Source organism: Mytilus californianus, unplaced genomic scaffold, assembly GCF_021869535.1.
Source record: "Mytilus californianus isolate M0D057914Y unplaced genomic scaffold, xbMytCali1.0.p SCAF_1, whole genome shotgun sequence".
NCBI lineage: Eukaryota > Metazoa > Mollusca > Bivalvia > Mytilida > Mytilidae > Mytilus > Mytilus californianus.
This window is the reverse complement of record NW_026262581.1, coordinates 84441343-84468889: the sequence shown is the minus strand read 5'-3', so window position 1 is coordinate 84468889 and position 27547 is coordinate 84441343. Positions and strand designations below refer to the sequence as shown.

The 27547-nt window shown below is 33.9% G+C and overlaps 2 long non-coding RNA genes across 10 annotated transcripts in view; one reads left to right on the top strand and one right to left on the bottom strand.

Moving 5' to 3' along the window:
* Positions 1 to 8161: 8161 nt before the first annotated feature.
* Positions 8162 to 20699, bottom strand: LOC127725163 (uncharacterized). Of its 4 annotated transcripts, XR_007992800.1 has the most exons (10): positions 19069 to 20699; positions 18701 to 18788; positions 18372 to 18599; positions 18010 to 18107; positions 17759 to 17916; positions 9808 to 9895; positions 9480 to 9707; positions 9111 to 9208; positions 8860 to 9017; positions 8162 to 8594 (listed from the first exon to the last, which is right to left on the bottom strand). It is a non-coding gene; the product is annotated as an uncharacterized LOC127725163 (long non-coding RNA). The 4 variants fall into 4 exon arrangements; XR_007992797.1 differs by having other exon boundaries at positions 18701 to 20699; XR_007992801.1 differs by having other exon boundaries at positions 9111 to 9205; positions 18701 to 20699.
* The window catches only part of LOC127725170 (uncharacterized), a 51762-nt gene continuing 38073 nt past the window's right edge, over positions 13859 to 27547 (top strand). For 5 of the 6 annotated variants that reach the window (XR_007992820.1, XR_007992817.1, XR_007992802.1 and 2 more), the window contains exon 1: positions 22024 to 22176. This is a non-coding gene — a long non-coding RNA (uncharacterized LOC127725170). Of the gene's footprint in view, positions 13880 to 22023; positions 22177 to 27547 lie in introns of those variants that run through there. The other variant, XR_007992818.1, reaches the window with a different exon arrangement.

Sequence of the window (27547 nt, the reverse complement as noted above, 5' to 3'; positions counted from 1 at the left end):
TCATAAAGGAAAACCCAGAAAAGCGCAACATATTTATAAGGTGTTGTTTTCATTTTCCATTTCCAGTTATTGTTGGTTGTTTTACCTCGATTTGTATCTTTTTAGTGAATTTGTCAAATTTGAACAACTGTAATAACATTAACGGTACCAGTTCTACTGCACCAGATGCGCATTAGGAATTGAGGTAAACTAATCTTGCCTTTAATTTAAAGCCAATTCAAACTAAAATGATAGAACATCCTAATTTTTACGGAGATGTTGTTTACCGAGCCCGGAAATTTAGATACGATTCAGGTAAACTTATCGATCTTTTAAATAAAGTTATTCTAAAAGGTCACCAATTCAACACTATAATTAGATCTTTGAATATTGTTTTTATTGGTATTAATATTGATTTTGTAATCAGTAAATTAAAATCAAACTAAAGATCATTTTTAAATACATACTAATATGCACATTTATGGCTCTGCAATCTGTCGATGCCTGTATCTTGGCATTGTACAAAGTCATGTTTTTCTCTGACTGTTAATGACGTCTTTACACTAAATCCATTGAACGTTGGATGTGAACTAATTGATATTTTAGTCATTTTTTTTATTAGTTGTTATTGGCTTTGAACTAGTTGTCAGTAACTGCGAGTACTCTCAGATCTGTACTTAGTGTCTTTTTGTTGTGGGGATGTATAAGTACCCTGCCACGTCCACTCTGTGTTTTGTTAGATGTATTTCTGCTTTGTATCCATCTGATGAGTCAAGCCTTTTTTAACTGATTTTATAGTTTGTTCTTATGTTGTACTGTTACACCACTGTCCCAGGTTAGGGAAGGGTTGGCGCCTTCAAACTAGTTCAACCCCGCCACATTCTATGTGTGCCTGTCCCAAGTCAGGAGCCTGTAATTCAGTGGTTGTCGTTTGTTGCTGTATATCATATTTGTTTTTCTCGTTTGAATTGTTTTACATTTGTCATTTTGGGGCCTTTTATGGCTTACTATTCAGTATGGGTTTTACTCATTGTTGAAGGCCGTACGGTGACCTATAGTATGTCTCTGTCATTCGGTCTCTTGTGGAGAGTTGTCTCATTGGCAATCATACCACATCTTCTTATTATTATATATAAGATAAATCATGTTCTCCCAGACTTAAATATCAGTCAGAACACATCAAACGAATTTAGTGTTAAGACGTCAAAAGCAGAATTCTATGTTATAGCGTGATTAGTTTGATTATACATGTATATGAAAAAGGAAAGCAAATATATGGATGAATATTTAGTTGTATTGGCAAGCCATTTTGAACTTATAGCACAATACACAAGTTTTCTAAAACTCAACAATCTAGGCGATTACCTAAGGTGATAGTTAACAAAAACACAAACCACTAACATTATAGTGTTTTATTTAAACATTTATTTTGTAGTAATTACTATTTATATGTATTTGTAAAAGAAGTTAGACATATCTATCAATAGAAAAGAATTGAGAGTAATTATACTGATTTTTCTCAATATGCCCACTTTCCAGCTAGCCAAATATGCACATTCATCAACACTGATATGGAAGCTTTTTGTATTTAAGGTATTAAGAATAGTTCTGCGGATACAATATTGCAACGATTAAGTAATTAAACATATTGGTTTTGTTATCAACGCACAGATAAATTTAAAAAAGAACAAGAAACATGTCAGAGGACTAGAGATATAGATCAGTCTGAACGACAATAGTTCTTCAGGGAACAACAGACACAGACATATAAGAACGGTAGTAAGCTAAATAGGAGAATACCCGGCTGATAAAACAGAGAAATCACTACTTACATTCTGGACTCGAACAAGAAAGTCTCTTTTGGGTTTTTTTTATCTTTATCTTGAAACTAACATAGATTAACGTCTTAAAACTAAGGCATTGACAAATGTGACAACTTACTTTTCTCATTGACATCTCTCCATTTCTTTGTAGAGACTAACCATGCCCTTCTCCCTTTCTTATTGTATTTACATTTCTGTTGACACGTTACTCGCATGTATGTTCACATTAGGGAGCTACCATTTGATTTTTATGGGGGGCTAGGATGAAATTTTTGTCCTGTATTTTTTTTTAGTTGTAATCTCTGTCCTGCCTTTTTATTTTTCGCTCTATTCGGTCCTGCCTTTTTTTAAAGTTTATCCTGGCTTTTTTTACCTAAATTGTCATCCTGACTTTTTTTTTGCAAGTGTCTCATCCTGCCTTTTTTTTTTACTCAAAACTCCTGTCCTGCCTATTTTTTTCAAATTTCATCCTGGCATATAGCTTATCGACTGACAGAACATTATCAGTTGATAAGATATTCCAGAGCTTCCGTTCCCTATCGTGATTTCCTTGATAGAGGGTTGCTGATTACAAGGACGCTATAGATTGAACAAAGGGTTCTAAGTTGTAAAGTTGGGGTTATCACTTCAAAATTTCACGGACACCATCACGAGTTGGTTGATTTTTATAGAAAATCTGTGTCACAGATGACCACTGATACTTTCCAACAGTCGTAACCACAATCCCGTCCTCTTTTCCTTGATGTGACATCACAAAATGAGACTCATCACTAGATTTGTACTTTCACCAACACGACGGGTGCTATTTGTGCAACAGGAACTGCTTACCCTTCCGGAGCACATGAGTTTGCCAATGGATTTTTGAAGGGTTCGTGTTGCTTAGTGTAGTGTTTTGTGATTTTTTTTTTCGACTTATGAGTTGTGAATGTGCCCTTGTAAAATTCCATCTCTTTTTATACCATCGGTTGTGTGTGTATTATATGGATAGAAAATATTCAAATTGTATCTGTAAACATTTTTTACAAATATATAAGGAATCCTACACAGTACGTTTTAAAACAGACGGAAGAAAACCTTTCATGAATGAAAGTTTACTGTTGTTGTTCGCAGCTGTCTTCTCTAATCTCCTAACACTAACTTCCTGTAGAAGAAACAATATATAATGTTCTTAATTATCATGAATAACTTGGAAAATTATTTGTTTCGTAAATACAAATTTGTTTAATCTAAACTATAAACATAAAGTAAGGCCATGTCAGTTTGATTCATATAAGGCACATTCATGACTCGCTTCATTGTGTTGTTCCATAGACATATAGTCCCCACATCTTCTTTTATATGAATATGTATTAAGAACTTGAAAAATAAGTAGTCCTCCATATCTGAAATTTAACGTTTCATTTTATTTAAAATGTGGTCACGTGATTTTTATATAAAGTGGAAGAAGTTTGTCAACATTTACTATGAATGCCACTGGTTAAATATTTGAAGGTGAGATATAAACAAAGGACAATGTGTAGAAGGTCATCCATTGACTTCAATGAATATGTTTAGTTTTAATTAAAATCATGTTTATTGATGGATGTAAACACGGATACTTTTTGACTTACGATAAGTATGACAAAAATATGAAAACAAAATTGGAAACAACGACGTAGAAAGTAAATACATGCATAGAAATTTCACGACGATGGCGTCTCGTTAGTAGTAGCGTGGAAGGAAGATCCGACAGGTTTTTGGCGATTTCTTCCAGACAAAAGCAAAATTTTGATACGTCGATGATGACTACCAAGATTAGCAAAGAGTCGTGACAATTCTTGACAATACTCTTCAAAAGAAACCATAGTTTAGTACGCCAGATGCACGTTTCTACAATTAGACCCAAAATGACACGCGAATAAAAACAGTTTGTATTCCAAATCATTATGTTTACAAATACTATGAATCAAGAAATATTTCTATCGTCCTCGAGGAAGTTGTAGAGAAAATCTTTTAATTTCATTATGCTCTTGTTTAAGTGTATTGTCGTATTTTAGAATAAGCATTCGTCAATTAAGTGTAGGAGAAGGTGGTTTTTTTCTTTTAGGGTATCATTCTTGAAGGAGCATTTTACGATAACATTAGAGCGCATCAAAATATTCCTTCCATTTGACAGTCACGGGGTATGTTATCTGATGTACTTTGACCTTGAACCCTTCTTGGTCCAATCTGGCGTGTAATCCCTCTCCATTAGACCTTTACTTTTTTCTGCCCTCATGATCCACATTGAATTTCAACTTGACAGCTTCTGGCGCAGAATAAGCGGGTAATAATTACGGTTGAATATTCAGTGATTAGACGGCAAATAATGAACTGTATTACACTGAGGGACAGTTCTTTGCTCAGTTAGAAAAGACGGAACATATGCTGTAAATGATCTGAAGTGATTCCAATAACAAAAACGTGGTTTGACTATCTAACTGGATGTTAAGTTATTATACTGTATCAGCGGGTCATATATCTACTCGTCATAACGATGACAGTTGTAAATGTACATGATGTAGCTACCAGACAGCTTGATTTCAAACAATTAATGCTCTGCACGGAGACTGATCGAGAAAAGCATTAAATCGAGATTTTTTTCAGTCAGGAAAAGAAATTTGAAAACTAATTGTGAATTTCCGTTTCAGAAAAGCAGTTAAAGCATTAGATAACGAAATTTAAAATAAATGTTGTGTGTAAAATGTAATGAAATATTTAGTTTGATCCCATACAGTATGTAATCTGTGCATATGTTTAAATAGTCCGGTCATTGTCTGCAATGTTTGTTTTCGTTCGATGTTGTAATGTGAATCAGGCAATTGGTTTTCACTTTTGGGTTGTTAAAACTTTTGCATTTATCATACTTTTCTATAAAAAAAACATTAATGAATCATGACTTAGTTTGGTAATAACCTGTGATTTATAACAATACGTGCAGAGCATGAACAATCATTATCAGTGGCGGATCCAGAGGGGGCGTAGAGGACGTACGCCCCCCCCCTTTTTGCTTGCACTTTTTTTTTTTTTTTTTTTGTAAAATGATTAATCAGATTAGACTTCGTGAACTTTGCCATTTCCGCGTATTTAATTTTTATGCGACAATTCTTAACTTATAAAGATATGTTTCGCTCGTATTTACTTTAATATATTATTGATTATGTCAAAATCATGTGATTCGCTACGGTGGAGTTGACCAGTGCGTCGAAAAAAACGTCACTCAGTCATTTTGAAATTCAAATTACAGTAACACATTGCTTAGGCGGAGGATCACAAGCATGACACCTTCAAAGCGACAAAGGATTGAGCAAGAACGTATTTATTGACTTCTATTTCACAATTCCATCGAACAGAAAGTAATACTCTATTACACTTTCATGAAAAAAAAGTTCCACAGCAATATTATTTACCTACGAAAACATGTTTAACCCATCACGCCCCAGCCTATTAATAACATAGCTGAATAATGATCCCCAGTCAATAAGCTCTAGATAGATTTAAAGTCTAAGGTACGGACCATTTGATTTGAGGGGGCAGTCTGAGATGTTTGAGAGAAAAAATTCTGAACCTGATTTTTGCCTTAAACAAAAATTCTGGCCGTATCTGGATTGAAAACAATAATCTTGTCCACTTTTTTCGCTGTTAGAAACAAAACTTTCCAACAGAATTATTTAGCATTAAATGAACATGATGAATAAAAAAAACAGGCGTAATATTTTTAGGGCCGGGGGGGTTGCATGTAAATCGCATATCTGACCGGAATGTCTGTTTCGTCGAACTGATAAAATGAATATTTTTTTCAAGGCCCGACTGCAACCTACCTGCTGGGTGTGGCCTTTATGTCTCCATTTGTCGACCGTCATTCATATATTCGTTGTCATTTCAGACGATTTTGAACCCCCTCACTTCCCTTGTTGGGTGAAACATTTCAACCAAACATTTGGATAAAAATTGCTTGATTGTCTTTCTTAACTCGTGTCGGTCGTATTGTAAATTTCATTGAATAGCCCGGCGTATATCTTGTTTACAACAAGAAATCCGTGACGTTATGCTAACTAAACATACAACAAACGAGAATTTTCCATGTCAATTTTTTACTGACAAGGCCCATATCAAATATATTAGTAGCTTTGGATCCATCCAATCATTTCATAATAGACAATTAATGGGGAGAATACGTCATCAAAAATGTCCAACACTTACACTTTAACTATAAAAAATACATGCCTTACGTCAGGAACCGTTAAAAAAGTGCATTTTTTTACACTTATTTTATGTTTTTTAGCCAAAAAAAAGGTCCAAAAAAATTTTCGCCTCGCTCCGCTCGCCGATGTTTACATACTTCGCCCCCCCTTTCCAAAATCTAGGATCCGCCCCTGATTATTATACAAGAACAAGTCGACTATTATAATAATACCTCAAATATGTCGTTAAACTTTATTTCGAGAACTTACATACATTATCAAGCAAATTTAATTCTGGCATCACAGTTACACTAAGTATGTCTATATCCTAGTATATTTATTTTGATAATCTACTAAGATATACAAATATAATTATAATATAAGTAGTATGTTATTCGGCATAGTTAACTTAGTATGAACTATTCTATTGGATCTTTTTTCTCTTATAATGATAAGGGACGTCATCGCTGAGCACGTTAGTCCACGGAGAGGACGCTAAGGAGAGATAACTGTGTCTGTATTATGTATTTGAGATGTGTCATAGTTATCTCGCTTTAGATAAGTTTTAGATTGACTGCTTATAACAAGGGCTTTTAACATGTTTAAAGTAACGTGAGACTTTATAACGTCTTTTAAATAAATCTCTAAAGAAAGCTTCCATGAGACAGCAACCAAAATGTAATCGAAAAAGATGTTATGTTATATGAAAAATTACAAAGAAAGAAACCAAATATATACTGCATTTACACTTGACAGCGATTTCAACATAAATATATCAGCTTTTGTTAGTCCAATTTTCTCTTTATTTTTTTTTCATTCACGAGGACATAATCATAGTCCTTGGGCAAATATATCTGAACAATCTTATAGTATTTGCATCATATACCATATACAATGTACAAAAAACGACCTGCACGATGATCGATTTTTTTATGCCAAAAAAGTGAATCATTAATGATACAGGGTAGTCAAAGTTAAGACTTTTTTCTACAAGTATTTGAAACATTCCTGAGCTTGATTTGTTTTATTATGGTCATAGAAGGTATACACATCCAATGCACTGAGCATGGATTTATTTTGTTATCCACTAAAAAGTGAGTTTATGGACATAGAAGATAGACACGTCCAACGTACAAGGCGTGGATTTATTCTGATGTCCATTAAAATATAATGGTCATAGAGAGTAGGATTATCCAACGCCCTGAGCGTGGATTTATTCTGATGAACATTTAAACGTAATATTATGGTCATAGAAGATTGGCACATCCAACGTCCTGGGCGTGGATTTATTCTGATGTCCACTAAAAAGTCATATAATGGTCATAGAAGATTGGCACATCCAACGTCCTGAGTGTGGATTTATTCTGATGTCCACTGAAAAGTCATATAATGGTCATAGAAGATTGGCACATCCAACGTCCTGAGTGTGGATTTATTCTGATGACCACTTAAACGTCATATAATGGTCATAGAAGATTGGCAAATGCAACGTCCTGAGCGTGGATTTATTCTGATGTACATTGAAAAGTAGTATTATGGTCATAGAAGATTGGCGCATGCAACGTTCTGAGCGTGGATTTATTCTGATGTCCAGTTAAAAGTCATATAATGGTCCACAGGCACATATATGCCTAATATAACACAAGGTACTTAACTTGCATTCTTGAAAAATGTCACCCAGTCGCGAAATTCTGTTTAATTTCGATTTCTCGGTTGTCAACCCCACTAAAACTTGAGTCTTATATTTCCAATCGGGTGTTGGTAGACGAAATAATTACGGTTGACATACCTAGGTAAGCCTGCTACGAATGATTCCGACAACAAAGGTAGGCGTGTTATACACCATTATGTAGATAAATCAATTTAGATTTACGGCATAACAAGTTTTAGTGGGGTTGACAACCGAGAAATCGAAATACAACGGAATTTCGCGATCGGGTGACATTTTTCAAAAAGGCACTGGCTACGGTTACATGGAAATGTAACAATAATAAAAATATTATTGTTACATTGGCGACTTAATGCCGGAATGCATGGTTCGGTAAGGACCTGATTAATTACGAATGTAACAATAATTATTGAGGATACGGTTACATTGCGTTATTGTTACATGAAAGACAGCAATGTACGATGGGACTAGTAACATGTACTAAATAATAAAAGTTGAAGACATTTATTTTATATTTACAATACATACAATTATTACATACAATTTCTTTAATTTTTTATTTACAATGACATTTTCTACATATCCAGTAAGTGGTTTTTGGAGCATGTTTAAGTCCGACATATTTCTGACGAAACCACTTCAAGCAGCCATCACACACCAGTGATGCTGCATTGTGAACTTCCGTATCGCATATCGTGCAGTTCCATTCTGCGATATCCCTTTTAGAAGATAAGGCAACCTTTAATGTTTACCATGTTTCTGGTGAGAAATACTTTTTCACTCTAGCAATGTTGATATTCTCATCCAATATTTTGGTTGGAAGCATGTGGTGTAGTTTCATGTCGTCTTTCAATATGATCGCACTGCCGTCCATTACGGATTTTAGGTTTACCTCACATTTCAGTATCCAACTTAGCATAGCTGAAAAAAAAACAATAAATCATAAAAATGCAAATCAATTGTCGAAAGTTCATCAAGTACTAACAAATAGTGCCGTTGAATTATTTTCCATTTTTTTCCATTTTTCAAACTGACTGGCAACGCCATGGCTAAAAAGTAAAAAGACAAACAGACAAATAACAGTACACAAGACACAACATAGAAAACTAAAGACTAAGCAACACGAACCCCATCAAAACTGAGGGGGGGATATTCACTTTCCCAATTTTTCTTAAAAGTTATTTACCTTCTTCTTTTTCCTTTGGTCGTCTTTTAAGAAACGGCATGACTCTCTTCGTTCTTTTGGGCAATCCAACGACGGTCGTTTCTGCACCTTTCGGTCATCCTCGGCGTATCATTTTAGGGGGAGCTTATAGGAAGGGTCTATCAGTAACGGGAAATCATCTGAAACAAATATAGTGCAAATTTTATATAAAATTTAAGAATTAAATATAGCTTATGTCGTAACAAAGGATAATTTATCGATATACTACATACCAGACGAAGTGATGCCATTGTCGTCATTGGAGTCATGGTGTGATTCATCATCTTGGGATGTGTTTCCATTCGTAGCTGTTGACGAGGTGCTAGCTCTGCTGAAAATTGAGTAAAAAAAACATTAAAGCAATTAAAGGCATCCGTACGGCATTCAGCAATGAGAATAAAGATTAAGTCCCATATCTTCATATAAAAAAACTTATAAAAAAAAACAAAGACAAAAGGAACTTATTTCAATAGATTTTAAGAAGTCACCAAAAACAGACGGACGGAGAGACGAATAAAAAATGTAAAAAATCAAATGAGAAAACTAACAACCAAATTCATAACACGACAATTTACAGAAACAGACTAAAAAAGAATATTTACCTTTAACGTCTTTCCTTCTAGAGAGAAGTGTGTCAAAATCTGTGTTAGTAGATGTAGTAGTGTTTCCTATATGTTGCGTAAGTCTTTCAATGTAACAATCTGTCCAGTCATCACAGAAATATGATCCTGCACCAAACGCTTGTTTGACTTCATCTTCAGTAATTTCTCAACATCCTTTTTTACGTCTGAATCCAACTTACGCTGGTGATATAGGTGTCTGTAAGACGCCTGCAACAGATCGTAAATTTGAGAAGAGTACAGTTTTTTTTAAGGCACCTTTTTTTTATGTTTTCTATATCAATCATATTAGTCAAAATAATACGTTTACCTTAGTAATTTCATGGTTATGTTCATTGTTGAAATTCGTGACTTCAAGGAATACACCGTCTTTACATTTCAGTTTCATCTGGAAAGTGCTAAAAAAACAAAAACACAATGCTTTAGATCAGGTTTTAAGAATTAATTCACAATTTCATAACAAAAACGAGGCAAGAGAGTTCGAAGAGGCAGAGGCAGACATACTACATTCATTAAACTAGCAATGCAAAACAGCAAATATGTCGTTGGAAGAAAAAAAAACGTTGGACACTTGGTCTGTGTCAATTTAAACTTTAATTTTATAACACGAATGTAATTTAAATCTCGCATGGATATTATGACCCATTGATATTCGTATATATGTTAAAAAAAACTTACCTTTGGTTTGGGCGAGCTCCATCTGATTTTGAAACGAAATTACGTCCTCCATGGATACATGTATACAGAAGTTCACAGTATTTTGTTCACAGTTAGCAAACTTTGCTATTGATGTATCAATTTTTTTTAGAACTGCGTTTGTATAGCTGTATGAAATTTGTGTCTTGATATTGTTTCAGTTTTGTTTCAAACGCATCCCATGTTTTAAATTTTTCACCCAAAACAAAATTGGCAATAGGAATCTCTTCATCCGTGATTGTTCAAAGTATAATGACAGTAATAAGTAGTAGGTGTGCAGTTAAATACTTAGAAGTGAACACTTTTCTCAGCCCGAGTTCTCAACAACAAACCATTGAACTATATTTTTCGCCTTTGGCACTACTAATCTGAAGTAGTATCTTTAAGAACATCAAAACCATTAATACGTAAAACTATTTAAACACCATTTGTTGAATAATAATATTTATTATTTATCATTATTACAAGTATTATTTAGTACATATGAAAGAATTAAGCAACAAAACTATCATCTTCGCTAGCCAAGGGTTAAGATCCACTTCCCTTCTCTCCACCCTTGGCGGATTGAGATAGAATTTCGGAGACACAAGGTAATGATTTTCATTGGTTGCATTCGAAACTCGCTGCATCCAATCAAAAAGCGCCTATAACATGATCACGTGTAAATGTAGAAAGTGTATGTAAACAATTGGCACGTGCTTATTGTGCAACAAGTCTTTACATCCCTAAACATACGACTATATTTAGTGACAATTTGAATGTTTTTAATCAATTAATAGAAGTTCCTGTGTATGTTTCTTGTACAAATGCATGAATGTCAACGTATATTTTCGTTTCCTGCTTTATCAAGTGTCTAGATGCTACCGTGTTTTTACCTCCAAATTGAAGAGTTCAAGTGCTACCATTGGTCAAGAATAATGTATTCGGAATGGGCGTGACTTTAATCTACCGATAGATGGCGCAACATTGTTATCACATATGTTGGCTTAATCTGCCAAGGGTGGAGAGGAGGGAAGTGGATCGTAACCCTTGGCTAGCGAAGATGCAAAACTATAGAAGATGTAAGTTTAATAAATCTAGCGTACATTGCTGTTTTTCATGTAACAATAACGCAATGTAACCGTAGCCTCAATAATTATTGTTACATTCGTAATTAATCAGGTCCTTACCCAACCATGCATTCCGGTATTTAGTCTCCAATGTAACAATAATATTATTATTATTTTTACATTTCCATGTAACCGTAGCCAGTGCCTTTAAAAAATGCGAGTTAAGTACCTTGTGTTATATTAATTAAGGTATATAGAATTTTTTTCTGAGACAAGTGCCTGTGTAATGGTCATAGAAGATTGGAACATCCAACGTCCTGAGCGTGGATTTATTCTGAGGTACATTAAAAAATAGTATTATCCCCCCCCCCCCCCAAAGATTGGGACTTCAAACGTCCTCAGCGTGGAGTTATTCTGATGTCCAGTAAAAATCATATAATGATGTTCATAGAAGATTGGCACAACCAACGTCCTGAGCGTGGATTTATTCTGATGTACATTAAAAAGTCATATAAAAATCACTCCTTTTACAAATCGTCTATCATACTGTTATACTCGGTTCATAGCTGGACATCAGAAACGTACTTTTCTCTTCTGTTTTACAATATTTTTTCATGAAATTAAGAAATCAGCGAGATTAATAAATATTTCATATGAAAATATAAACTTTATATTAAAAAAATATGTTTTTCTACAAAAAAAAGTTGACCGGACGGGTTACACATTCGCCGATGTACGCTTTGAATGAATTGAACTGATCGATAAAAAGTGTTAATATGTCTTTTGTTTTACAATAATTTTTCATGAAATTAAAAAATCTGAGAGATTAATGAATCGACTGTGAAATCCGTCCGGTCAACTTTTTTTGCTCAAAAATATTTTTTTTCAGTTTTTCATTAAATATAGTTTAGTATCTCAAAGGTCTCCAAATATGAAAAAAATCTATCAAATAACAAAAAAGTTATGATCATTTATATTATCCGGTCATGATCCTGTCACCATCCGGTCAATCGTCCTGTCATTAGTGCAACCCACTTTTCATGAGATTTCCTCACAGTAACATTTATGATTTCATTTTGTACCTTTTTAAATTTAAAAATGAACAAAACAACTACGGCCATAAACGAAAATGATAATAAAATTCAAACGCTTATTACAAATTGGTCCATAGATCAATCCCGTTGAAAGAATTATTAAATAAAGTTAAACAAAACAAGACTGTTACCGTCAAATAACATGATGAGGCATAAAGAGGTTGTCCTTTTAATGTAAAGTTTCGGTGATTTTTTAATTCAAAAACCTTTGAGTATTCAGATGAAAAAGAAATGATTCCAAACCATTACTTTCTCACAAAAAACAACTTTTCTGCAAGAGCTCGACAATTACCGAAAAGAAGTGTGACTATTACGACATTTTTTGTCATTAAGGTAGATGGGGTGTCTAAATTATAATCCATAGAATTTTTTAATAATTTGCCAAAATGCTGTTTATTTCATGCTTATAAAAAAAAATAATAAAAAGAATGGGTCAGGGGGCTTATTTTCACGCTACAGGTTGTGCAAAATTGACAGATTTTTGTATAGATTATGCATGCAAAACCCAATTTTCTGCCATAAAACAAAAACTACACCATAGAATTTTGAGATAAAATACGAGAAGATAGCTCTAATATTATGCTTTCAGATAAGAAAAAGAAAAAATGGGGTCACGGGACCCGTTTTCTTGCTACATAATAAAATAGGTAAATTCCTAACACATTCTATTGTAAAAGTAACTTTATCTGAATTAGCTGCCCTTACATTTGAGTTTCCTCCCCTTATGTGACAAAGTTGGAAAAAATTGAATCAAACAAAAGTATTCTGTTTTTTTGTAAAATACAACCATAAATATGATAAAACATGTCTTTTTCTATATTAAAATGAACATTCTTACACATGAATTACCGACTACTCTCAAAATTTGCACATTTTATTAAAGATCTAGACCGATTGTTTTCTGGTATTTCAAAATCCAAGATGGAGGAAGACACCCTATCTACCTTAAATTGAGGTCTCGATTATCTTTGAAAGTGCTTTGGCATATACAACGTACATTGTTTGAATATAAGAATCATTCCTTTTACAAATCGTCTATCATACTGTTATACTCGGTTCTCCAGTTCATAACTGGACATCAGAAACGTACTTTTCAAGACATTTCCTCACAGAAACATCTATGATTTCATTTTATACCTATTTAAATTTAAAAATGAATAAAGCAACTACGGCCATAAACGAAAATGATAATTAAATACAAAATCTTAATACAAATTTGGCTACAGATCAATCCCGTTGAAGGAATTATTTAATAAAGCAAAACAAAAAAAGATAGCTACCGACAAATTACATGATGAGGCGTAATGTAACGTTTCGGTTTTTTTTTATTCAAAAATCTTTTGAAGTATTCAGATGTAATAGAAATGATTCCTTGCCATTACTTTCTCTCAAAATACAACATTTGTGCAAGTGCACGACGATTACCGAAAAGAACTACGACCATTACTGCAGATTAGAAATGACATTTGTCATTAAATTGTGTCTTCATTATCATTCAAAGACCTTTGGCATATATGAGAATCACTTCTTTTACATATTACATGTATATATTTTGTATTGTTTTACTCGTTCTCCAGTTCATAGCTGGACATCAGAAACGAAATTTCAAGAAATTTCCCCACAAAAACACTTATGATTTCAAATGAACAAAACAACTACGGACATAAACGAAAATGATAATCAAATACAAACGATACTATAATACAAATTGGGCCACAGAACATGCCCGTTGAAGGAATACTTGATAAAGCAAACAACAGTGGAGGATCCAGAGGGGGGCGTAGAGGGCGTACGCCCCCCCCCCTTTTTGCTTGAACTTTTTTTTTCTTTTTTTGTAAAATGATGAATCAGACTAGACTTCGTGAACTTTGCCATTTCCCGGTCGTGTATAGTTAATTTTTATGCGACAATTCTTTACTTACAAAGATATTTTTCGCTCGTATTTACTGTAATATATTATTGATTATGTCAGTCATGTGTTTCGCTACGGTGGAGTTGATCAGTACGTTTGAAACGTCACTCAGTCATTTTGAAATTCAAATTATAGTAACACATTGCTTAGGCGGAGGATGACAAGCATGACGCCTTCAAAGCAACAAAGGATTGAGCAAGAACGTATTGACTTCTATTTCATATTTCCACTCAACAGAAAGTAATACTCTATTACACTCTCATGAAAAAAAAAGTTCCATGGCAATATTATTTACCTACGAAAATATGATTAACCCCACACATCCCAGCCATTAATAACATTGCTGAATAATGATCCCCGGTCAGTAAGCTCTAGATATATTTAAAGTCTAAGGTACGGACCATTTGATTTGATAGGGCAGTCTGAGATATTTTAGAGAAAAAATTCTGACCCTGATTTTTGCCTTAAACAAAAATTCTGGCCGTATCTGTAATGGAAACAATTATCGTGTCCCCTTTTTTGCTATAAGAAAAAAAAATCCAACAGAATTATTCAGCATTAAATGAACATGGTGAATAAAAAACGGCCGTAATTTTTTTTGGGGGGGGTTGCATGTAAATTCCATATCTGACCGGAATGTCTGTTTCGCCGAACTGGTATACTGAATACTTTTTTCAAGGCCCAACTGCAACCTGCCTGCTGGGTGTGGCCTTTATGTCTCCATTTGTCGACCGTCATTCACAACTTCGTTGTCATTTGATTTTCAGACTCATTCGTAGCCGTTGTTTGATTTGGAACCCCTCACTTTCCTTGTTGAGTGAAACATTTCAACCAAACATTTAGATAAAATTTGCTTGTTTGTCTTTGTGCGTGTCGGTCGTATTATAAACTTCATTGAATAGGCGTATATCATGTTTACAACAAGTAATCTGTGAGGTTATGCTAACTAACCATACAACAAACGAGAATTTTCCATGTCCATTTTTTACTGACAAATCCGACATCAAATATATTAGTACATAGCTTTAGATCCATTCAATCATTTTATAATAGACAACTTATGGGGAGAATGCGCCATCAAAAATGTCCAACCCAAGCTTACACATTAACTATAAAATATACATACCCCACGTTAGAAACCGTCACTAGAAATGTGCATTTTACACTTATTTTATTTTTTGTAGCCCAAAAAAGGTCCAAAAAAATTTTCGCCTCACTCCTCAATTTTTAACATGTTTAAAGTAACGTGAGACTTTATAACGTCTTTTAAATAAATCTCTAAAGAAAGCTTCCATGAGACAGCAACCAAAATGTAATCGAAAAAGATGTTATGTTATATGAAAAATTACAAAGAAAGAAACCAAATATATACTGCATTTACACTTGACAGCGATTTCAACATAAATATATCAGCTTTTGTTAGTCCAATTTTCTCTTTATTTTTTTTTCATTCACGAGGACATAATCATAGTCCTTGGGCAAATATATCTGAACAATCTTATAGTATTTGCATCATATACCATATACAATGTACAAAAAACGACCTGCACGATGATCGATTTTTTTATGCCAAAAAAGTGAATCATTAATGATACAGGGTAGTCAAAGTTAAGACTTTTTTCTACAAGTATTTGAAACATTCCTGAGCTTGATTTGTTTTATTATGGTCATAGAAGGTATACACATCCAATGCACTGAGCATGGATTTATTTTGTTATCCACTAAAAAGTGAGTTTATGGACATAGAAGATAGACACGTCCAACGTACAAGGCGTGGATTTATTCTGATGTCCATTAAAATATAATAGTCATAGAGAGTAGGATTATCCAACGCCCTGAGCGTGGATTTATTCTGATGAACATTTAAAAGTAATATTATGGTCATAGAAGATTGGCACATCCAACGTCCTGGGCGTGGATTTATTCTGATGTCCACTAAAAAGTCATATAATGGTCATAGAAGATTGGCACATCCAACGTCCTGAGTGTGGATTTATTCTGATGTCCACTGAAAAGTCATATAATGGTCAAAGAAGATTGGCACATCCAACGTCCTGAGCGTGGATTTATTCTGATGACCACTTAAACGTCATATAATGGTCATAGAAGATTGGCAAATGCAACGTCCTGAGCGTGGATTTATTCTGATGTACATTGAAAAGTAGTATTATGGTCATAGAAGATTGGCGCATGCAACGTCCTGAGCGTGGATTTATTCTGATGTCCAGTTAAAAGTCATATAATGGTCCACAGGCACTTGTCTCAGAAAAAGATTTCCTATATGCCTAATATAACACAAGGTACTTAACTTGCATTCTTGAAAAATGTCACCCAGTCGCGAAATTCTGTTTAATTTCGATTTCTCGGTTGTCAACCCCACTAAAACTTGAGTCTTATATTTCCAATCGGGTGTTGGTAGACGAAATAATTACGGTTGACATACCTAGGTAAGCCTGCTACGAATGATTCCGACAACAAAGGTAGGCGTGTTATACACCATTATGTAGATAAATCAATTTAGATTTACGGCATAACAAGTTTTAGTGGGGTTGACAACCGAGAAATCGTAATACAACGGAATTTCGCGATCGGGTGACATTTTTCAAAAAGGCACTGGCTACGGTTACATGGAAATGTAACAATAATAAAAATATTATTGTTACATTGGCGACTTAATGCCGGAATGCATGGTTCGGTAAGGACCTGATTAATTACGAATGTAACAATAATTATTGAGGATACGGTTACATTGCGTTATTGTTACATGAAAGACAGCAATGTACGATGGGACTAGTAATATGTACTAAATAATAAAAGTTGAAGACATTTATTTTATATTTACAATACATACAATTATTACATACAATTTCTTTAATTTTTTATTTACAATGACATTTTCTACATATCCAGTAAGTGGTTTTTGGAGCATGTTTAAGTCCGACATATTTCTGATGAAACCACTCCAAGCAGCCATCACACACCAGTGATGCCGCATTGTGAACTTCCGTATCGCATATCGTGCAGTTCCATTCTGCGATATCCCTTTTAGAAGATAAGGCAACCTTTAATGTTTACCATGCTTCTGGTGAGAAATACTTTTTCACTCTAGCAATGTTGATATTCTCATCCAATATTTTGGTTGGAAGCATGTGGTGTAGTTTCATGTCGTCTTTCAATATGATCGCACTGCCGTCCATTACGGATTTTAGGTTTACCTCACATTTCAGTATCCAACTTAGCATAGCTGAAAAAAAAAACAATAAATCATAAAAATGCAAATCAATTGTCGAAAGTTCATCAAGTACTAATAAATAGTGCCGTTGAATTATTTTCCATTTTTTTCCATTTTTCAAACTGACTAGCAACGCCATGGCTAAAAAGTAAACAGACAAACAGACAAATAACAGTACACAAGACACAACATAGAAAACTAAAGACTAAGCAACACGAACCCCATCAAAACTGAGGGGGGGATATTCACTTTCCCAATTTTTCTTAAAAGTTATTTACCTTCTTCTTTTTCCTTTGGTCGTCTTTTAAGAAACGGCATGACTCTCTTCGTTCTTTTGGGCAATCCAACGACGGTCGTTTCTGCACCTTTCGGTCGTCCTCGGCGTATCATTTTAGGGGGAGCTTATAGGAAGGGTCTATCAGTAACGGGAAATCATCTGAAACAAATATAGTGCAAATTTAATATAAAATTTAAGAATTAAATATAGCTTATGTCGTAACAAAGGATAATTTATCGATATACTACATACCAGACGAAGTGATGCCATTGTCGTCATTGGAGTCATGGTGTGATTCATCATCTTGGGATGTGTTTCCATTCGTAGCTGTTGACGAGGTGATAGCTCTGCTGAAGTAAAAAAAACATTAAAGCAATTAAAGGCATCCGTACGGCATTCAGCAATGAGAATAAAGATTAAGTCCCATATCTTCATATAAAAAAACTTATAAAAAAAACAAAGACAAAAGGAACTTATTTCAATAGATTTTAAGAAGTCACCAAAAACAGACGGACGGAGAGACGAATAAAAAATGTAAAAAATCAAATGAGAAAACTAACAACCAAATTCATAACACGACAATTTACAGAAACAGACTAAAAAAGAATATTTACCTTTAACGTCTTTCCTTCTAGAGAGAAGTGCGTCAAAATCTGTGTTAGTAGATGTAGTAGTGTTTCCTATATGTTGCGTAAGTCTTTCAATGTAACAATCTGTCCAGTCATCACAGAAATATGATCCTGCACCAAACGCTTGTTTGACTTCATCTTCAGTAATTTCTCAACATCCTTTTTTACGTCTGAATCCAACTTACGCTGGTGATATAGGTGTCTGTAAGACGCCTGCAACAGATCGTAAATTTGAGAAGAGTACAGTTTTTTTTTAAGGCACCTTTTTTTTATGTTTTCTATATCAATCATATTAGTCAAAATAATACGTTTACCTTAGTAATTTCATGGTTATGTTCATTGTTGAAATTCGTGACTTCAAAGAATACACCGTCTTTACATTTCAGTTTCATCTGGAAAGTGCTAAAAATACAAAAACACAATGCTTTAGATCAGGTTTTAAGAATTAATTCACAATTTCATAACAAAAACGAGGCAAGAGAGTTCGAAGAGGCAGAGGCAGACATACTACATTCATTAAACTAGCAATGCAAAACAGCAAATATGTCGTTGGAAGAAAAAAAAACGTTGGACACTTGGTCTGTGTCAATTTAAACTTTAATTTTATAACTCGAATGTAATTTAAATCTCGCATGGATATTATGACCCATTGATATTCGTAGATATGTTAAAAAAAACTTACCTTTGGTTTGGGCGAGCTCCATCTGATTTTGAAACGAAATTACGTCCTCCATGGATACATGTATACAGAAGTTCACAGTATTTTGTTCACAGTTAGCAAACTTTGCTATTGATGTATCAATTTTTTTTAGAACTGCGTTTGTATAGCTGTATGAAATTTGTGTCTTGATATTGTTTCAGTTTTGTTTCAAACGCATCCCATGTTTTAAATTTTTCACCCAAAACAAAATTGGCAATAGGAATCTCTTCATCCGTGATTGTTCAAAGTATAATGACAGTAATAAGTAGTAGGTGTGCAGTTAAATACTTAGAAGTGAACACTTTTCTCAGCCCGAGTTCTCAACAACAAACCATTGAACTATATTTTTCGCCTTTGGCACTACTAATCTGAAGTAGTATCTTTAAGAACATCAAAACCATTAATACGTAAAACTATTTAAACACCATTTGTTGAATAATAATATTTATTATTTATCATTATTACAAGTATTATTTAGTACATATGAAAGAATTAAGCAACAAAACTATCATCTTCGCTAGCCAAGGGTTACGATCCACTTCCCTTCTCTCCACCCTTGGCGGATTGAGATAGAATTTCGGAGACACAAGGTAATGATTTTCATTGGTTGCATTCGAAACTCGCTGCATCCAATCAAAAAGCGCCTATAACATGATCACGTGTAAATGTAGAAAGTGTATATGTAAACAATTGGCACGTGCTTATTGTGCAACAAGTCTTTACATCCCTAAACATACGACTATATTTAGTGACAATTTGAATGTTTTTAATCAATTAATAGAAGTTCTTGTGTATGTTTCTTGTACAAATGCATGAATGTCAACGTATATTTTCGTTTCCTGCTTTATCAAGTGTGTAGAATCTAGATGCTACCGTGTTTTTACCTCCAAATTGAAGAGTTCAAGTGCTACCATTGGTCAAGAATAATGTATTCGGAATGGGCGTGACTTTAATCTACCGATAGATGGCGCAACATTGTTATCACAAATGTTGGCTTAATCTGCCAAGGGTGGAGAGGAGGGAAGTGGATCGTAACCCTTGGCTAGCGAAGATGCAAAACTATAGAAGATGTAAGTTTAATAAATCTAGCGTACATTGCTGTTTTTCATGTAACAATAACGCAATGTAACCGTAGCCTCAATAATTATTGTTACATTCGTAATTAATCAGGTCCTTACCCAACCATGCATTCCAGCATTTAGTCTCCAATGTAACAATAATATTATTATTATTTTTACATTTCCATGTAACCGTAGCCAGTGCCTTTAAAAAATGCGAGTTAAGTACCTTGTGTTATATTAATTAAGGTATATAGAATTTTTTTCTGAGACAAGTGCCTGTGTAAAGGTCATAGAAGATTGGAACATCCAACGTCCTGAGCGTGGATTTATTCTGAGGTACATTAAAAAATAGTATTATCCCCCCCCCCCCCCCCCAAGATTGGGACATCAAATGTCCTCAGCGTGGAGTTATTCTGATGTCCAGTAAAAATCATATAATGATGGTCATAGAAGATTGGCACAACCAACGTCCTGAGCGTGGATTTATTCTGATGTACATTAAAAAGTCATATAAAAATCACTCCTTTTACAAATCGTCTATCATACTGTTATACTCGGTTCGATATAATTCATAGCTGGACATCAGAAACGTACTTTTCTCTTCTGTTTTACAATATTTTTTCATGAAATTAAGAAATCAGCGAGATTAATAAATATTTTATATGAAAATATAAACTTTATATTAAAAAAATATGTTTTTCTACAAAAAAAGTTGACCGGACGGGTTACACATTCGCCGATGTACGCTTTGAATGAATTGAACTGATCGATAAAAAGTGTTAATATGTCTTTTGTTTTACAATATTTTTTCATGAAATTAAAAAATCTGAGAGATTAATGAATCGACTGTGAAATCCGTCCGGTCAACTTTTTTTGCTCAAAAATATTTTTTTTCAGTTTTTCATTAAATATAGTTTAGTATCTCAAAGGTCTCCAAATATGAAAAAAATCTATCAAATAACAAAAAAGTTATGATCATTTATATTTCATCCGGTCATGATCCTGTCACCATCCGGTCAATCGTCCTGTCATAAGTGCAACCCACTTTTCATGAGATTTCCTCACAGTAACATTTATGATTTCATTTTGTACCTTTTTAAATTTAAAAATGAACAAAACAACTACGGCCATAAACGAAAATGATAATAAAATTCAAACGCTTATTACTAATTGGTCCATAGATCAATCCCGTTGAAAGAATTATTAAATAAAGTTAAACAAAACAAGACTGTTACCGTCAAATAACATGATGAGGCATAAAGAGGTTGTCCTTTTAATGTAAAGTTTCGGTGATTTTTTAATTCAAAAACCTTTGAGTATTCAGATGTAAAAGAAATGATTCCAAACCATTACTTTCTCACAAAAACATTTTTTCTGCAAGAGCTCGACAATTACCGAAAAGAAGTGTGACTATTACGACATTTTTTGTCATTAAATTGAGGTCTCGATTATCTTTGAAAGTGCTTTGGCATATACAACGTACATTGTTTGAATATAAGAATCATTCCTTTTACAAATCGTCTATCATACTGTTATACTCGGTTCTCCAGTTCATAACTGGACATCAGAAACGTACTTTCCAAGACATTTCCTCACAGAAACATCTATGATTTCATTTTATACTTATTTGAATTTAAAAATGAATAAAGCAACTACGGCCATAAACGAAAATGATAATTAAATACAAAATCTTAATACAAATTTGGCTACAGATCAATCCCGTTGAAGGAATTATTTAATAAAGCAAAACAAAAAAAGATAGCTACCGACAAATTACATGATGAGGCGTAATGTAACAATTCGGTTTTTTTTTATTTAAAAATCTTTTGAAGTATTCAGATGTAAGAGAAATGATTCCTTGCCATTACTTTCTCTCAAAATACAACATTTGTGCAAGTGCACGACGATTACCGAAAAGAACTACGACCATTACTGCAGATTAGAAATGACATTTGTCATTAAATTGTGTCTTCATTATCATTCAAAGAGCTTTGGCATATATGAGAATCACTTCTTTTACATATTACATGTATATATTTTATATTGTTATACTCGTTCTCCAGTTCATAGCTGGACATCAGAAACGAAATTTCAAGAAATTTCCCCACAAAAACACTTATGATTTCATTTTGTACATTATTAATTTTAAAATGAACAAAACAACTACGGACATAAACGAAAATGATAATCAAATACAAACGATACTATAATACAAATTGGGCCACAGAACATGCCCGTTGAAGGAATACTTGATAAAGCAAACAACAGTGGAGGATCCAGAGGGGGGCGTAGAGGGCGTACGCCCCCCCCCCCCCCCCCCACACCACACCCCACTTTTGCTTGAACTTTTTTTTTTCTTTTTATTGTAAAATGATGAATCAGACTAGACTTCGTGAACTTTGCCATATCCTGGTCGTGTATAGTTAATTTTTATGCGACAATTCTTTACTTACAAAGATATTTTTCGCTCGTATTTACTGTAATATATTATTGATTATGTCAGTCATGTGTTTCGCTACGGTGGAGTTGATCAGTACCTTTGAAACGTCACTCAGTCATTTTGAAATTCAAATTACAGTCACACATTGCTTAGGCGGAGGATGACAAGCATGACGCCTTCAAAGCAACAAAGGATTGAGCAAGAACGTATTGACTTCTATTTCATATTTCCACTCAACAGAAAGTAATACTCTATTACACTCTCATGAAAAAAAAAGTTCCATGGCAATATTATTTACCTACGAAAATATGATTAACCCCACACATCCCAGCCATTAATAACATTGCTGAATAATGATCCCCAGTCAGTAAGCTCTAGATATATTTAAAGTCTATTGACTAAAGTGATTTGATAGCTATAGGGCAGTCTGAGATATTTTAGAGAAAAAATTCTGACCCTGACTTTTGCCTTAAACAAAAATTCTGGCCGTATCTGTAATGGAAACAATTATCGTGTCCCCTTTTTTGCTATAAGAAAAAAAAATCCAACAGAATTATTCAGCATTAAATGAACATGGTGAATAAAAAACGGCCGTAATTTTTTTTTGGGGGGGTTGCATGTAAATTCCATATCGGACCGGAATGTCTGTTTCGCCGAACTGGTATACTGAATACTTTTTTCAAGGCCCAACTGCAACCTGCCTGCTGGGTGTGGCCTTTATGTCTCCATTTGTCGACCGTCATTCACAACTTCGTTGTCATTTGATTTTCAGACTCATTCGTAGCCGTTGGTAAATGATTTGGAACCCCTCACTTCCCTTGTTGAGTGAAACATTTCAACCAAACATTTAGATAAAATTTGCTTGTTTGTCTTTGTGCATGTCGGTCGTATTATAAACTTCATTGAATAGGCGTATATCATGTTTACAACAAGTAATCTGTGAGGTTATGCTAACTAACCATACAACAAACGAGAATTTTCCATGTCCATTTTTTACTGACAAATCCGACATCAAATATATTATATAGTACATAGCTTTAGATCCATTCAATCATTTTATAATAGACAACTAATGGAGTGAATGCGGCATTCAGATATAGTAGAAATGATTTCTTGCTTATTATTATTAACTTTCTCACAAAATACAACTTTTGTGCAAGAGTTCGACGATTACCGAAAAGAATTGCAACTGTTACTGCAGATTAGAAATGACATGTGTTGTCATTAATTGTGGTCTTGATTATCATTGAAAGTGCTTCGGCATATACACCATACAAACAAAAACCATTAAATGTTCTTCCAAATTCTTCCAAAAGCAAAATTATTGTCTATGTTCGAAAGTTGGATCCGCAGCGGTCATTGTGCTTTTAATCATGTAAGTAAGAACATGTAAATAAATCAAATTTGTTTTCTCAAGAAACTGTACAGTACTCAAATATGTAAAATATTCTGTACATAAAGGGTGAGTTTGTTAGTCATAAATTATACAAACCGATCCTTGCTGCACTTCGAATTACCTTTTAAACAAAAACTATAATTTTCTTGCTTGAATTTTTGAAATCAACACTGACCTGCTATTAACATAAGAGTGCACACACGGAAATGTCTCGCCTGCTTTACTGACCATTGATTTTATGTTGATAGTCCTAAATATAAAGCTTTACTACAAGTATTACATTAACTTAACATGATCCAAGAAATTGAGGTCACGGTCAGATAAACGAAACCGGAAATACATGTACACCTTACAATCATTCCATACACCAAATATAGTTGACCTATTGCTTATAAGTTAAGAAAAACAGACCAAAACATAAAAAATTAACACTGAGCAATGAACATGATGAACCGTGAAAATGAGGTCAAGGTCAAATCAAACCTGCCAGACTGACATGTACATCGTAAAATATTTCCATACACCAAATATAGTTGATCTATTGCATATAGTATTAGAAAAAAATACCAAAACACAAAAACTTAACTTTAACCACTGAACCTTGAAAATGAGGTCAAGGTCAGATGACACCTGCCAGTTGGACATGTACACCTAACAATCATTCCATACACCAAATATAGTATACCTATTGCTTATAGTATCTGAGATACGGACGACCATGCAAACTTAACCTTGTTCACTGATGATGATCCATGAAAAGAGGTTGAGGTCAGATGAAAACTGTCTGACTATGCTGACAGGCACAAGGACCTTGCAAAGTATGCACTTACTAAATATAGTTATCCTATTACTCATAATAAGAGAGAGATTGACATTACAAAAAATCTTAACTTTTTTTCCAAGTAGTCACTGAACCATGAAAATGAGGTCAAGGACAGTGGACATATGACAGACGGAAACTTCATAACAGAAGGCATCTATATACAAAGTATGAAGCAGCCAGGTCTTCCACCTTTTAAAGTATAAAGCTTTTGAGAAGTTAGCTAACGCCGCCGCCCCCGCCGGATCACTATCCCTATGTCAAGCTTTCTTCGACTGAACCACAGGCCCACCAGCCCAGGCTTGTAAAATTGATGTCAGGCCTGTAAAAATCAGGTCTACAGGCCAATAGAATCTAACTGAAATGCTTTCGAGACGTTTCGGTCACACTACCAGTTCGTCCATACTTTTTAGTCAACGCAAAAAAAAATTTTGAGTCGTATAAGGGACTTATCATTTTTTACTTGGGAGAGGGGGCTGGTCATTTTGAAATGAAACATACAAAATTTCTTAATAATAATATTTCACTATTTTTATTTGATCCCCCCGTAAAAACATTTTAACATGCAAAACACGTATCATGTTATTTCACGTGAATATTGAAAATGAAATATTCTCAGTGGATTGAGTCCAAAAACACATTTGAGGGAAAATTGCCTTGCAATAGGGCTCTTCCCTGAGGCCTCTTCCATGAATATTAGTAGGTAGAGCAAGCCAGTGCTTTGAATAGCTTTTTCTGACTTTTTTTTCTAATTTCCTATATTGGGCTATTAAAGAAAACTTTATCCTAAGTAACTCTGTAAAAAATATACATTAAAAAGTAAACTTTATGAAACAGTAACAACACATTATTTACTATGAGGGATCTATTATATGTCACTCTCTTGAACGCTGCTTAAACTTAAGTTTTACGTAAGGCCTTATTGAAACCTCCATTGAGTCGCTAAACTTTTATATGGATAGTTCATGCTTACAGCTTGAACAATTCAAATACTCATTTGTTGTCACATTTCATTCATAAATGTGTGATAGTAACCTCAAAATTTAGATTTATTAGCCTAAAAAGTACAAATTTTGAGGAAGTGAGAGGTATAAATGGACCCTTAGCGATCTTGTAATGAAACTAAAAGATACATTAGTGCTGTTCATCATCTCAGAATCATCTGTTGTATCAATATTCAACTGTTTGTATGCAGATTAGATGAATATTTAATCATTTATTGGAGAATTTATTGCTCTACACTATATTCTTCCATGATGCAGCGTGATTTGTATTTTTGGACAAAATTTTGCACAAATCGCTGTAGATTTCGTTTTAATTTATACTTAATTTCTCTCAAACTATTAAGCTGATTATAACAAAACTTGGCAGTAATGCTTGTTAATTTAGTAATAGAAGTGAGTGAAATATAACGACTAAATTATTCGGATTATGAAGCACTTTTGCATTTTATATGGGACAAAATGACACAAAATGGCAGCTTCAGATCCTACATCACTAAAGTCTTGTGATGTCTTACTTAATTGTATATGAATGGTGTTAAAAATATATTTCGATTTGACTGTTGTAATGTTCTTCTTGACATTTTGTCTCTTGAAGTATGTGAACTACTCATTTCTATTGCAAAAAATATTGATCCTCCCACATTGAATTTATAAAAAAAATTGAACCCCCCTTTTCCACATACAGAAAAAAACTTGATCCCCCCTGTATTTTGACCAGCCCCCCCTTCCAGATAAAAAATAATAATTCCCTAATGCCATGGTGTCGTGATCGTCTGTGTCGGCGTCGTCCGAAGACACATTTGGTTTCCTGACAATAACTTTAGTTTAAGTGAATTGATCTCTAAGAAATTTTACCAGAAGGTTCAATACCACAAAAGGAAGGTTGGGATTGATTTTGGGGGTGATATGGTACCAACTGTTTAGGAATTAGGGGCCAAAAAAAAAGTTTCCGGCCAATAACTTGTGTGTTAGTGTAAAGATCTCTCAGAAATTGTAACCACAAGGTTCCATATCACAAAGGGAAGGCTGGGATTGAGTTTGGGGGTAATTGCCCCAACGGTTCAGGAATAAGGGGAAAAAAGGGACCAAAAACAAGCATTTTTCTAGTTTCCAGACAGTAACTTGTGTTTAAGTGTATGGATCTCTCTAAAATTGTACTACAAGGTTCCATACCACAAAGGGAAGGCTGGAATTAATTTGGGGGTAATTACTCTAAGGGGGAAGGGTGTTCAAAAAGTTTGGGGGATTTTTTTTTTCAATTTTTTTGGGGGTTCATATTTTTTTCTTCAAAATATTTGAAATTTCAAATGATTGCACAGTATTGTGCAATAGCAAGAAATCTTCAAATGCACAGTATTGGGCTAGCAAAAAATCTTCAACTGCACAGTATTGCACAATAGCAAGAAATCTTAAATTGCACAGTATTGTGCAATAGCAAGAAATCTTCAATTGAAAATAAATAACAAATCTTTTAACCAATTTCAATGGGATTAATTTAAAGTCTTTAATTTTTGGGGGTTCTAACCTTGTATTACTTTTTTGGATATTTGGGCCCCATTTTTAAATTGGTCTACATTAAGGTCAAAAGGGTCAAAAATTAAACTTTAAATGTTTAATTTCATCAAAAACTGAAATATTGCGGCTGTATGATATGCTGAATCTTATTGTGCATTTAGATTTTTTATTTTGGGCCCTGTTTTCAAATAAGTCCATATTAAGGTTTGAAGGGTCTAAAATTAA